Source organism: Marmota flaviventris, chromosome 10 (genome assembly GCF_047511675.1).
Source record: "Marmota flaviventris isolate mMarFla1 chromosome 10, mMarFla1.hap1, whole genome shotgun sequence".
Lineage (NCBI taxonomy): Eukaryota > Metazoa > Chordata > Mammalia > Rodentia > Sciuridae > Marmota > Marmota flaviventris.
Genome location: NC_092507.1, coordinates 115,335,491 through 115,350,933, shown reverse-complemented (window position 1 = coordinate 115,350,933; position 15,443 = coordinate 115,335,491). Strand labels below are relative to the sequence as shown.

The 15,443-nt window shown below is 36.4% G+C and overlaps 1 protein-coding gene and 1 non-coding gene across 6 annotated transcripts in view; both read right to left on the bottom strand.

Moving 5' to 3' along the window:
• The window catches only part of Aim2 (absent in melanoma 2), a 74,742-nt gene that overhangs the window by 25,319 nt on the left and 33,980 nt on the right, over window positions 1-15,443 (bottom strand). The window lies entirely within an intron of this gene.
• Window positions 9,112-9,185, bottom strand: Trnaa-ugc (transfer RNA alanine (anticodon UGC)). Its single transcript has one exon. It is a non-coding gene; the product is annotated as a tRNA-Ala (tRNA).

Sequence of the window (15,443 nt, the reverse complement as noted above, 5' to 3'; positions counted from 1 at the left end):
AAACTATGAAACTAGTAGAAGAAAAACATAGGGGATACACTTTAGGACATTAGAATGGCCCAACAGACAGGAAAGAGGTGAGAATTATAAATGGGATTACACAAAACTGATACAGCTTCTGCTCATCTAAGGAGACAACAGAGTAAAGAGACAACCTGCAGAATGGGAGGAAATATTTGCAAACTACACATCTGAAAAGGAGTTAATATCCAGAATATGTAAAAAGAAATCAATAGCAAAAATAAATCATGATGTGCCGACAGATGAAAGACCAAAATAGACATTTAAAAAAACATACAAATAGCCAACAGGTATATGGAAAAAAATGTTCAACATTACCAATCATCAGGGAAATGCAAATCAAAGCCACAGTAAACTATCCCCTCACTCCAATAATAATAACTATTTTAAAAAACACTGAAGGTAAAAAAGTGCTAGCATAGACATGCAAAGAAGGGAACTCTTGCACACTGTTGGTGGGACCATAAATTAGTATTGCCATTATGGAAAACAGTATGGAGGTACCTCAAAAGTTAAAGTGATTCAGTGATCCCAGTGTTGGGTATGTATGTTCAGAGGAAATGAGGTCTGCATGTCAACATCTGCATTATTATGTTAACTGCAGCTCTATTCACAATATCCAATAAATGGGAACAACCTAAGTATAACAACTGATAAACAGATAAAGAAAATATTATAGAATAATATCCCATATACACAATGGGATATTATTCTACTATAAAATAAATGACAACCTGCCACTTGTAACACATGGATGGAACTGGAGATAATTATATAAATAAAATAACTCAGGCATGAATGCATTTCAAAATAATACCCAACACTATCTGCCAACAGGAAACTCACCTCACCTGCAAAAACACATAGACTGAAAGTGCAATGATGAATAATTATATTCCAACCAATGGAATCCAAATGCAAGCAGGATTAGTTATGCATATATTCAAAATTAGACTTTAGGACAAATTAATTATAATAGACAAAGATGATAACTATTTATTATGAGTGACTAATGCTTCGAGAAATTATAATGATTACAAATACAAAAGCACTGAACATTGGAACACTCAATTTTATAAAACAAACACCACTGGACATAAAAGGAGAGACAGACTCCAATACAATAAGAGTGTGACTTCAACACCCTGCTCTCATTAGATTATCCACACCAAAAAAAAAAAAAAAAATCAACAAAGAAATATCAGAGTAAGTTTACACTATATATTAAACAGAGGTAACAGATATCTATAGGTTATTTTATTCAGTGACTCTGGAATACCTATTATTTTCCCCAGCACAGGGAACTTTTTCCAAAATATATCAGAGAGGAAATCACAAAATAATTTATTGTATATTATCTCACCACAATAGAATGAAATTGGAAATTAATAGCAAAAGAAACTGCAGGAATTATGTAAATTATATAAGCACAGGGAGATCAAATCATACACTTTTTGAATAAACAGTGGGTCATTGAAAAATTCAGGAGTGAGGGATTTTAAAATTCCTAAAAACAAAGAAAAATGGAAAAAAAAATACTAGATCCTGTGAGCTACAGCAAAAGCAGTACTGAGGTAAATTTATAACAATGAGTGTTTACATCAGAGAGAGAGAGAAATCTCAAATAAATAACAAATGATCCACCTCACAGTCTAAAGAAAACAAGAACCAGCCAAACCCCAAATCAGTAGAAGGAAATAAATCATAAAGATGAGAACAGAAATAAATGCATTGGAGACTTAAAAAATGCTACTGAGGATTGAAGAAACAGAGATTTTTTTTTCTTTGAAAAGATTAAACAAAATTGACAAATGCTTAGCTAAACTAGCCAAACTAAAGAAAGAGATGACGAAATAAATAAAATTAGATGTGCAAAAGAATACATTACAATAGATACCCTTGAAATTCAAAGAATCAACAGGGAATATTAAAAAAAAACTGCATGCCAATAAATTGGAAAATGTAGAAGATATTGATAAATTTCTAGGCTCATATTATCTACCAAAATTAAACCAATAGAATATCAAAACATAAATAAAGCAATAACATGTAATGAGACTGAAACAGTAATAAAAAGCCTCCCAACAAAGAAAAGCCAAGACTGGTGGATTCTCTGCTGAATTTCAGGAGACTTTTAAAAGAGAGCTAACACCAATGTTTCTCAAACTATTCCACAAAATGGAAAGGGAAGAAACTCTTCCAAACTCAGTCTATGAATCTTGTATTACCCTGCAATCAAAACCTGAGAAGAACACAACAACAGAAAAAAAAAATTAGACAATATTCCAATATTTGCAAATAGTCTCCATAAAATACTTGCAAATATAATTCAACAGTATATGAAGATAATTATTCACCATATCAAGGTGGTTTCATTCTAAGGATGTGAGGCTTGCTCAACATGTGCAAATCATAAATAAAATATATCACGTAAACCCAACGAAGGATAAAAACCACATTACCATCTTGAAAGATACAGAAAGTCTTTGATAAAATCCACCATCCCTTCATGATAAAAACCCTGAATAAATTAGGTATAGAAGAATCATTTCTCAACATAACAAAGGCTACCTATGACAAAACCATAATCAACATCATAGTGAAAGCATCTCCTCTAAGATCAGGAACAAGAAAAGAGTATCCACTCTTACCACTCTAATTCGTTAGGAATTCTAGCCACAGTAATTAGGTAATAGAAAGAAAGAAAAATGATACAAATAGGAAAGGGAAAGCGAAAGTCATTATCTTTGTTGACTGATGAGAGGATTCCATGCTTAGAAGACTCTGAACACTCCACCCAAATACTCTGAAAACTAATAAACAAGTTTGGTAAGAAAAAAGCATACAAAACTCAATGTTCAAAAATCAGAAGCAATACACTAATTTAAACAAATCTATAAGTAAACATCAGAAAGATCAGTAGAGAAGGAAGGGAAGAGGGGAAGTACCAGGCACCGAATTAGAATAAGTTATATCCCATGCTTTTATAATTTTGTCAAAATAAATCTTAATATTATGGGTAACCAAAAGAACCAATAAAAAGAAAACATACATAACCAGAATAACAAAACTTAGCTGCTTTTCTATACACCAGTAACGTACTCACTACGAAAGAAATCAAAAAAGCAATCTCATTCACAACAGCATCAAAAAATATACCTAGAAATAAACTTAACTCAGGAGGTGAAAGACCTCTACAATGAAAATTATAAAATATTGAAAAAAAAGAAATTGAAGACACTAGAAAATTGAAAGAGTTTCCATGTCCATAGATTGAAATAATTAACACTGTTAATGGCCACACCACTCAAAGCAATCTACAGATTCAAGGCAATATCTACCAAACTAGTAATGACATTTTGGGGGTGAAGATGGTACCGGGGATTGAACTCAGGGGAACTCAGGGCCACTCTACCACTGAGCTACATCCCCAGCCTTATTTTGTATTTTATTTAGAGACAGGGTCTCACTGAGTTGCTTAGCACCTCGCTTTTGCTGAGACTGGCTCTGAACTCAAGATTCTTCTACCTCAGCCTCCTGAGCTGTGAGGATACAGGTGAGCATCACAGTGCTCAGCCAATGACATTCTTCACAGAATCAGAAATTTATATGGGAGCAAAAAAAAAGGCCTCGATTAGCCAAAGGAATCATGAACAAAAAGAGAATGCTAGAAATATCATCACAGTGATTTTCAAAACATACCACAGAGCCACAGTAACAAAGCCAGCATAGTAATTGTATTAAAAAAAAAAACAACACAGACCAATAGAATAGAATAGAAGATATAGAAATAAACCCACATAGTCATGGCCATGTGATTCTTGACAAGTTACCAAAAACATATGTTAGCAAATGGTACTGGAAAAACTAGATATCCATATGTATAAGATTGAAATTAGGTCCCCATCTCTCACTCTGTACAAAACTCAACTGAAAATGGATCAAAGGCCTAAATGTAAGACCTGAAACTTTGAAACCGATAGAAGAGGACTTCGGGAAGTATTTCAAGATACAGACACAGGCAAAAACTTCCCAAATAGGACTTCCCAAATAGATTCAGGTTATAATAGCAAGAATCAACAAATTTAATTGCATCAAATGAAAAAGTTTTGCACACCAAAAAACCAAAAGAGTGAAGAGAGAGCCAACGGAATAGAAGAAAATATTTTCCAACTATTCTTCTGACAGGACTCATATTGAAAATATATAAAGTACTCAAAACATTCAAGCAAATAACTTAACCAATAAATGGGCAAAGGTACTGATAAAGTACTTCAAAAATAAATACAAATGACCACTAAATTTATGAAAAAAAAATTCAACATCTTTACCATTAGGGAAATGCAAATTAAACTGCATTGAGATTCCATCTGGTCCTAGTCAGTAAGACTGTCATTAAGAATACAAAAAAAAAAAAAAAAATCAATAAATACTGGAGAAGATGAGGGAGAAAGGAACTCTCATACACTGTTGGCAGAGATATGAATTAGGACAACCATGGTGGAAATTAGTGCAGAGGATCCTCAAAAAACTAAGAATGGAACTACCATATGATTCCACTACCCATTCCTCTATATACACCCAAAGGAATTAGTCAGCATACCGAGTCAGCGTATCTGCATACCCATGCTTATGACAGCACAACTCACCATAGACATGTTATGGAATCAGCCGAGGCTCTAAGAACAAAGAACATGAGTATATATACCCAGTGGAGCATTATTCAGTCAAAAAGAGTGATATTGTGTCATCTGCAGGAAAATGGATGGAACTGGAGATCATCATGTTAAACACAATAAGGCAAACTCAGAAAGACAAGTTATCACATGTTTTTCTCTTGTGTACAAGCTATGGAGGGAAAAAAAAAGCAACGTGAAAGTAAAAGAAAGCCTATTAGAAAAGAGGAAGAAAATCAGGAGAGGGGAGGATAGAGGAGGGCAACGGGGCGTGTTATATGTACGTTCAGAAATGCCACAACGAAGCCCATTACTCTGTATAATTCATGTGCATTAATGAAAATACAAATTGAAAAGAAGTAAAAACTAGAGTGATCAGAGAAGATAGAGACCAGAAAATGAAAACATAAAGTTTAAACAGAGGTTTGTGAGGAGGTGGGTAAGCACCTGTTGGAACCAAGAGGTTTCCAGGAAGAGAAGACCCAAAGTGCAAGGGTCCTAAAACATGGGGGAGCCCCCACATTCAAGGAAGTTGGAGGTATCAACGTGGCTGGAGAGGATGGTCAGAAAGGAAGAGTAGATGGAGATGAAGTCGGAGAGGAAGGACAGACCTTGTGTCCGTAAATCATCTGCAACGCAATCTGCTCTAACTTGATTGAAACAAGAGGATTCTGAGCTGAGAAGTGCAAGATATGCTTCATTTTTTATACATCATTCTTTGTGCCTAAATGGCAACATGGTGGAGGTGAGAGGGCCAGTTAGGAGGCACCTGTAAGGAGAGTGATAATACACCTGTAATAATATATATATATATATATATATATATATATATATATATATATATATATATATATATATATATTTTTTTTTTTTTTTTTTTTTCATATATGTTATAGCCAATAGGATTAACTGATAGATCAGATGTGGAGTCCTGAAAATAAAAAAGAGGTAAGAAAAACACTTTGATTCTTGGACTGAGTAATATCAAGTTGCTGCTACTGATACTGAGAAGTGGAAGGATGTCTAAGGGAAGATTTGGGATATGTTAGAAGAAACAAAAGAAATTTGAATTTGGACATGTGAAGTTGGAGACACCACTTAGGGTTTCCAGGGGACTTCGGGTACTCAGATATAGTTCAGGAGAGAGTGCTAGTCCAGAGATGGAAATTTGAGAGTCATTTACATAAAAGTAGTAGTAGTTAAGCCATAAGGATCAGTGACTTCCACCAAAGTAGGAAATGCAGAGAGAAACAAGAAGCCCAAGCTAACCTTCTGGGCATTCCAATATCTATCCCATGGGGAAGAAGGTTGGCCAGCCTTAGAAAGTGGTTAGTGAAAAACATAGAAAACAAGGAAAAGTGGTGTTAAGGAGGAGAAAGAGATCAAATATATTGAATGTTTCTGAGATGCTAGGTAAGATAAAGACTGCAGAAAGGACATAGAATTAGCAATGTGGGGGTCACCAATGACAGTGACATTACTAGTTTTTTGTTGTTGTTTTATTTGTTTCATTTTGTTTTGTTTTTATTGGTACCAGGGACTGAACCCAGGGGCGCTTAACCACTGAGCCATATCCCTAGCCTTTTTTTTCTTTTCTTTCTTTTTCTTTCTATCTTTTCTTTTCTTTTTTGTGGGGGGAGGGGACAGGATCCTATTAAGTTGCTTAAGACCTCGGTAAGTTGCCGAGGTTGACTTTGAATTTGCAATCCTCCTTCCTTAGCTTCCAAGAGTGTGCCATGGTGACCAGCATCAATGCTAGATTTGATGGCAAATGATAAGGGAAAAAAAGTTCAATTCAAGTAGATGGAGAGAAAAGGAAGAAAGAAAGTAAAACCCTACTCTTTTGCTGTAAAAGAGCTAGAGAAATGTAATGGAGGGAGGCATAAGATGGAGAAGGTTGTTGGATTTTTTTTTTTTTTTTTTTTTTGGTCTGTTTCCTTGTTTTTCTAACATGGGAGGAATCACAGACTGCTTCACGTTGATGAGAATGATCTAGGAGAGGAGGAAAGATGGGGGTGTCAAACAAAAGGGAAATTGCTTACGCAAATGAAACCTTAAAAATGATCGCTCTTGAGACGTACCTTATAAAACAAAGGAAGCCCACCCCGCATTTCCTGCACTTGACATCTGCTTGGAAGGAACAACGCCTACCTTCCCCATGTCAGTGATTCTGAATGCCTCAAGGATTCCCCACTGTGTTGACTTGCTGCTACAGCTGACAGCTGTATAGCCAGAAACAGATCCTGGCGCTGTCATTGGGTAACTGTGTGATAGCCAGCATATCACAACCTTCCAAAGTGCCCACATCCTCAAGTGTAAAATGAGCCCATTAAAGGGCGACTGTCAGAATAGGGTGATCCCATACAAGTAAGTCAAGAACTTACGACAGCTGTGCAAAGAACGATCGTTCAAAATTACTAAAGTGATAGAAATACAGTAATATTTTATCACAACAGTTTTACCCAAGCTGGGAGGTGAAGACTTGTATTGGAGACTGAGAAAAGAAGGTGGGTGGGTATCTTTTTAAAACTGTTTTTAAAAGGACAGATGAGGAAGAGTATGGGAGAGGTGGAGGAGCCCGGCTGGAATGAGAGGCTTTTGTGGCTTGGAGGAAAGCGCTGGAGTGACAGATGTCTAAGAAAGGGTCCCGTGTGAGTCAGCTCTGCCGGAACACTGGGGCTTGACTGTTGAATGAGGATCTCATCTCTTATTCATTGAATCAACAATGACATTCTGAACACTTCCTACGATGTATTAGGTTCTGGGATATAAAAGGAAGACAGGGTTCCAGCTGCTGAGTGGCTGTGTCAAGTCAGGGGAAGAGACACATAATTTAATAATGACAATGACACATTATGAAAGCAGTTCTACTAAACCATGCTGCAGATGCTCTTGAGAGCTCAGGAAGAGCATCTAACCACACCAGTGATCAGTCAAGAGCTGCAGGGCCTCTTTCATCTCTTGCTGCAAGCCTCATCACCAAGCTTCTGCCAGAAGAAGCCCCTTATCACTGAGGTCACTGTGACCAGCATGTTGTCTGCCCCCTCCCTACATGACTTTCCCCGACATGTGGCATTGACCATTATCTGACACACTGTCTATTTGACTTATCTATCCTCTGACTCCCTGCTCCAAAAATGTAAGCCCCCTGAGGGCAGGAATTTCTCCCTGCACCCACTTCACCTGACACAATGCCAGGCACAGAGAAGGTCCCTAAACAATATGTGTTGAACGAATGCGTGGATCTCATAAAACTACAACGTACCAACAAGGACAGCAGTGAGGAGAGCGATCCATGCATTTCTAGAAGATGGAAAATGGATGGATTCAGCATGACCAACTTAGTGAACAAGAAAAGGCCCCCCATTGGGAGAACCCAACAAAAATTGTGCTCATACCACACAACCCCAAAGAGACACAGTAGTTTCCATAAAAGTGGGCTAAATAAGTGTAAGAAAGCACGGTTATTAAAGGTCTTTGTGAGGATCAGGTGCACTGTGGCATCCTGGGCAGCAAGATAAGTCTTTGTCCTCCAGTTTTGTAATCAGAGATACCCAGTGGGGGACACAAGGCACAGAAGTGTGGAGCACAGGCAACATGCTCAAGTAAAAGTCTATACAGGAAAAAAAATGGGATCCCCAAGCCCTCTTCTCACTGACTCCCAGAATGCTAACAGGCAGGTGGGAGTAACCAGAAGCCTCAAACGCCCCACCCCACCACCCACCATGACTGGCCCAAGAGAGAGAAACACCATGGTTACTGACATTTTGGGTCCTCAAGACAAACAGTCAAACACTGTCCTGCTAATGCTATAATAAAACTAATTGATAAATAAATCTGATTCACACACCAAGAACTCCAATTTGTGTGTGTGTGTGTGTGTGTGTGTGTTAAATATGAGCAAACAGACAATCACATTCAGAAAAGCCTCTTATTTAAAAGGTGGCTGAGGGAGAAAGAACTTAAAAGAAATAGGCACAAAGTGCAGGGTCGAATACAACACAGTCATCACAGAAATAAGAAAAGGCATTGCATCAATGAACCAAAAAAGTAGGCTGATAAATGTGAAAATGAAACAGTAATAAAAGAGATTTTTAGAGATTTACTTTATGAATGTGATAGCAGAAAAAAAATCATAGTTAATAGAGTGGTAGTAGATAAAGTTGAAGATCTCCATAAAAGTGAAAACTGGAAGACAATTGGAATGGGAAAAAAGAAAAGAAAAGGCAGACAATAAAGGCTTATGCTAGAATGAATGATAACTAGCTAACAAGTGCTCGGGGAAGGGTAAACCGAGAGAATGGAGAAAAGAAAGTTATCTAGGAAATAATATCTCATTTAATAAACAATGGCATAGCACAAGGAAAAGCACATAACTTTATTCCTTAAGTTTTTAACAGAATTTATTTATTTATTGGGGTGCTGGGGATTGAACCCAGGGCCTTGTGCATGCAAGGCAAGCACTCTACCAACTGAGCTATAGCCCCAGCCCCAGACCTTTATTTTTAAAATCAACTCTAGGTTCACAGAAAAACTGAGCCCAAAGTCCAGATTTCCCATGGTCCCCCTTCCCCACACATGCAGAGCCTCCTGTAACCTCAACATCCCTGTCACATTGGCCACCACTGATGAACCTACACTGTTTTTACCACTGATGAACCTCCATGAGTACATCAGTACTGCCCAAAGTCCACAGTTCACCTTAGGGTTCACTTGGTGTTGTGCATTCTATAGGTCTGAAAAAAAATGAATTACACTTAAGCTTCCACCTCAGCAAAACATAAACAGTGCTCTGCCTACTCATGCTTGCCCCCACCACCCACCGACCTCTGGCAACCACTGATCTTTTTTCTATCTCCATCATTTCGCCTTTTCCGGAATGTACTGGAGTTGGCATCACACATCAAGCAGGCTTTTTAGGCTGGCTTTTTCACTTAGTAATATGCATTTAAGTTTTCTCCATGTCTGTTTATGCTTTAATGTCTCATTCGTTTTGAGTGCTGAATAATATTCTATCATTTGGATGCACTACAGTTTGTTTATCCATTCTCTTACTGAAGGATAAAGTCTTCCAAGTTTGACTATTATGAATAAAGCTGCCATAAATAGCCTTGTGCTGATTTTTATATAAACCTAAGTTTTCAGTTCCTTTGTGTAAATACCAAGGAGTGTTATTCCAATATCATAAAGTAAAAGTATGTTTAATTCTATAAGAAACCACAGGATGGTCTTCCAAAGTGTCTACCATATTGCATTTCCACTAGCAGCAAAATAGAGTTCCTGTTGTTCCATATCCTTGCAGTTCATTTGGTGTTGTCAGTGTTCCAAACTTGGGCAGATGGATATGCACTGGCATCTCATTGTGGCTTTAATTTGCAGGTCCTGATAATGTTGATGTGGACCATTTTTTTCCCCACATATATATTTGTCATTTGTCTACCTTCTTTGGTGAAGAGTCTCTTAAAGTGTTTGGCCTCTTCCTTAATAGTGGTCTTACTTTTCTTTTTGTTGAATTTTAAGAGTTTTCTGCATATTCAGGGTACTTATCATATGTGGTTCTTTCAGATATTTTCTTTCAGTCTGTAGCTTCTCATTTTCTTGATAGTTATTTGCAGAGCAGAAGTTTTTAATTTTCATGAAGTCCAGCTTATCAGTTTTTCCTTTCATGGCTCAAGTCCATGCAGTATATCTAAAGAGTCATTGCCACTAAAAATGCAGCCACTCAGGAGGCTGTGTATAAAAATATATCTAAAAATCCCAGCCCCCATAGAGGCTGAGGCAGGAGGATCACAGTTTGAGGCCAATATGGACAACTTAGCAAGACCCTGCCTCAAAAGTGAAAAATAAAAAGGGCTGGGAATGTAGTTCAGTGGTAAAAGTGCCCCTGGGTTTAATCCCAGTACTGGAAAATAGAGAGATGAGTGATAGATAGATAGATAGATAGATAGATAGATAGATAGATAGATAGATAGAGCTAGTCATACTGAATGTCATCTCATTTTTCTTCTATGTTATCATCTAAGAGTTTTATACTTTATGCTTAGATTATAATCTATTTTGCATTATTTTTTAGTGGAGGATAGAAAGTCTATTTAAATTATTATTATTTAATGCATGTGGATACCCAGTGTCCAGTATCACTTGCTGAAAAGAGTAGATTTCATCCATTGTATTACTTTTGTTCCTTTGTTAAAGATCGATTAATTTGGTTTGATGTGGGTCTAACTGATTTCTTCATCTATTCTTTTGCCACCATCACACTATCTTGACTACTGTAGCTTTAAGTTGGGGAGCATCAGCTCCTACAACTGGTCATTTTTCTCCAGTAGTGTTGGTTCTTCTAGCTCTCTTGCTTCTCTGTATAAAATTTAAAGTCCATTTGTGAATATTCACAAAGTAACTCTCGGGGATTTTGATTGCATTGCATGTATATATGAAGTCGGAAGATGCAACATCTTGAAAATATCGAATCTTTCTCACCATTAACATGGAATATATCTCCCTCTAGTTAGTTCTTCTTCGATTTATTTTCATTTTTTCAGAGTTCTGCTGTTTTACTCATCTATATACATACACACACAGTGTGTGTGTGTGTGTGTTTGTGTGTGATGTGCACTATTTTTTTCCTTCTACTTACTACAAATTTAACTTGGGTCTTTTAGAATCATAGATAGAATCATTCTAGGGATGATTGATTTTAGATCTTTCTTCTGTTCCAGGCAAATCCTTTAAATTACAAAATACTATATATATATATATATATATATATATATATATATATATAGAGAGAGAGAGAGAGAGAGAGAGAGAGAGAGAGATAGATATATATAGATATATCTATATATATATAGATATAGATATATATATGACATGGATAGATTTATACCTAAGTACTTCATTTTTGATGGTGCTAATTCAAATGATACTGTCTTTTTTTCAATTTTAAATTCCATTTATTGCTTATGTATAGAAAAGCAATTGATTTTTGTATATGAATCCTATATCTTTTTGTATATTAATCTTGTGTACTTACTGTTATAATCACTTACTGGTTCCAGTTCTTTAGTTATTTCAGATTTTCTTCCAAGATGACCATATCATGTGCAAAGGCAGTTTATTTCTTCCTATCTAATCTATACTCCTTTTATTCCATTTTCTTGCATAATTTCCTTCCTTTCCTTAGCTAGGACTTCCAATATATGTTCAAAAGAAGTAGTAAGAGAGGTCTTGCCTTGTTCTTGATATCAGCAGGAAAGCTTTGAGTTTTTCACCATTATGATGTTAGCTGTAGGATTTTTTGTAGACAATTTTGATCAAGTTGAGAAGACTCCCCTATCCCTAATTTGCCACATTCTCATGATTGGGTATTGGCCTTTGTCAAATGTTTTTCTGCATTTATTAACATGATCATGTGATCTTTCTTCTTTTTTATAATTGATTTTATTTTTTAAATACGACAGCAGAATGCATTACAATTCTTATTACACATATAGAGCACAATTTTTCATATCTTTGTATGTAAAGTATGTTCACATCAATTCATGTCTTTATACATGTACTTTGTTTTTGTTTTTGCATTACTGTTCTTATTACACATATATACCACAATTTTTCATATCTCTGTACATAAAGTATGTTGACACCCAATTCGTGACTTCATACATGTACTTTGGATAATGATGTCCATCACATTCCACCATCCTTGCTAATCCCTTTATTCATATGCCCCCTCCCTTTCATAGATGAATTCTGGATCTTTCTTCTTTAACCTGTTGATATAAGAGATTACATTAACTGATTTTCTAATGTTGAACAGCCTTGCATATAAGGGCAATTCTCACTTGGTCGTGATTTATAATTGTTTTTATATGTTGCTAGATTCAACTGGCTAATATTTTGCTGAGGAATTTTGCATGTATATTCACGAGAGACAGTGGCCTGTGATTTTCTTTCCATATAAAGTCTTTGTTTGGTAGGGATATGAGATAATTCTACCTTCATAAGATAACTTAGTATTCTCTTTGCTTCTAACTTCTGAAAGAGACTATAGAAACTTTGTATAATTTCTTGCATCAGTGTTTGGCAGAGCCACCAGTGAACCTGTGTGAACCTGGTGCTTTACGTTATAAAAGGTTATTAATTACTGATTCAAATTCTTCAATAAATAAAGATCTAGTAGGATTCTTTATTTCTTCTTTTGTGAGTTTTGGCAGGCTGTGTTTTGGAAGGAACTGGTCCATTTCATCTAGGTTATCAAATTTGAGGACATGGATTTGTGATCATATTAGCCTTTCAGTGTCTATGGAATCTGTAGTGATATCTCTTCTTTTATGTCTCAGATATTAGTTATCTGTTTTCTGTCTTTTCTTTTTAGCTAGTCTGGGTTGGTTTATCAATTTTGTTGATCTTTTCAAAGAATTAGCTTTTGGTTTCAATTGACTTACTCTACTGATTCTCTGTTTTCAATGTCATTGATCTCAGCTGTGGTTTGCACTATTTCTTTCTTTCTACTTACTACGAATTTAATTTGTTCTTCTTTTAGAATCACAGATAGAATCATTCTAGGGATGATTGATTTTAGATCTTTCTTCTGTTCCAGGCAAATCCTTTAAATTACAAAATACCAAAGAGACTGAAGATCCTAAAATATTCCTTAGGAAGAAGACATCCCATTTAAAGATTAGGATTACAGATGGCATTAGCCTTCTTGACACAGACAGCACTGGAAGAAGTGAAAGTGGAACAATTATTTTAGTATTTGAGGGAAAACAAAATTCAGGCTGGTGTTGGATACCTAGCTGGCAATTAATTACCTGTAAATGTAAGGAAGCAACAAAATTTTTCAGATATCTCCATGTCTTAGTCCATTTGAGCCTCCATAACAAAAATACCAGGGGTCTTCAAACACAGACATTTATGTCTCACAGTTCTAGAGGCGGAGAAGTCTAAAACCAAGGTGTGAGTAGATTCAGTATCTGGTGCAAACTTGAATCCTGGTTCATAGATGGTCCTGTTCCGGCTGCATTGTCACATGAAGTGGGTGTTCTGGAGTCCTATTTATTAGGATGTAATCTACCTAGGTCCCAGAGGCCTCACTTCCTGATACCATCACACAGGTGTTTAGAATTTCAACGTGAGCTTTAGGAAAACACAAACATTTGTCCATAATACCTCACAATGAGAGTGCTGAGAAGCCCCTGAACTTTGACTTGTACAAGAATAGTGAGCAATCTGTCCAAATTTAAATAGGAGGACATAAATCTCAAGAAAGAATATTTCCAAAGGGGGAAAAAATGTGTGCTGTATGTGTGTGAGAAAATGTAAACATCGTACAGGGCGTAACTGTGAGTTATATTTGTGTGGTTATAGAAATGTAAAACACCAGATATTGATTTAACCAGAGATTTTGAAATGAATATACTGGAGAAACAGGAAGGGAGAATCACATATACTTAGGAGACGCAAATGTCTTGCAACATAAGAAATTATAGGTGTAAGAAAACACAAGTTCAGGGGCTGGGGTTGTGGCTCAGTGGTAGAGCATGCTCACCTAACGTGTGAGGCACTGGGGTCGATCCTCAGCACCACATAAAAAAGTAAATAAACAAAATAAAGGTATTGTGCCCATCTACAACCAAAAAAATTGTTGATCTTCTATTGAGGAAAATCAATAGATAATAACTAAAATTGAAAAGCAAAGGACTAGATCATAATATTAGAAAAGACTTTTAAAAGTAGGTACTGCTGGTGAGTGAGATTTGGGAGTGGGGCAGAGAGCTACTCTTTATTGTCCTTCTTAATACTGTCTGAATTTTAATCTATAGTAATGTATCAACTTGCCAAAGATAAAGATTAGACTTAAAACTTCAGAGGCTCTGCTTGATGCTCACTGAAATACCTTTCTACTCTTTCATCCTAGGGATCTATGTACTGTGCCATCAATTCCAAATGTGACATACAAAATAATATTTCAGAGGTGGAATTAAATACTTCCAGCCAAATGAAATTGAGAAGGATCCATTAGGGAACAAAAAGTACTTGGACTGGTCCTTTTAGAATTAGATTTTTATTAAGCGAGAATATAAAATGTGGATTATTAGGCCAATGTAATGGAGAAGTCATATCTCACAGATCACACCCGTGTATTCAACACTTGGACCGTTTTCTACAGTCCCCGATTGCCTGTAGCACAAAGAACTGACCTTTATCACTCAGCCACTAAGGGCTAGGTCCCTTCCACAGGTTATTTCATGTAACCTCACAGCTACTCTATGCAATATATTACTCGTGCCTCATAAGTGAGGGTTCTTGCCAGACATGGTGGCACATGCCTGTGTTCCCAGCAATGTGGGAGGCTGAAGCAGAAGGGTCACAAATTTGAGACCAACCTAAGCAACTGAGCAAGACCCTGTCATAAAATAAAAAATTAAAAGGGATGGGGATGTAGTTCAATGATACAGCAGCACCCCAGTACTGCATAAATAAGTAAACAAATACATAATGTATGTGCTGGGACTTAGAAATCTCAAGGCACTTTTTCCATGACTTATGGTCTAATTAGAATTTTAACCCTACTGTTTTCGGTTAAGATATACATTTATTTTTCCATTGCTCTGCCCTGCCTTCTTAGAATATTTATAGGTTCACTATACAGAAACTGTTTTTTTAGGAGTACAAATACATCAAATAATCAAAGTCTAGAAGAACAGTCCCTGAACTCCTCCAGCCCCTCCCATTTCTAGTTCT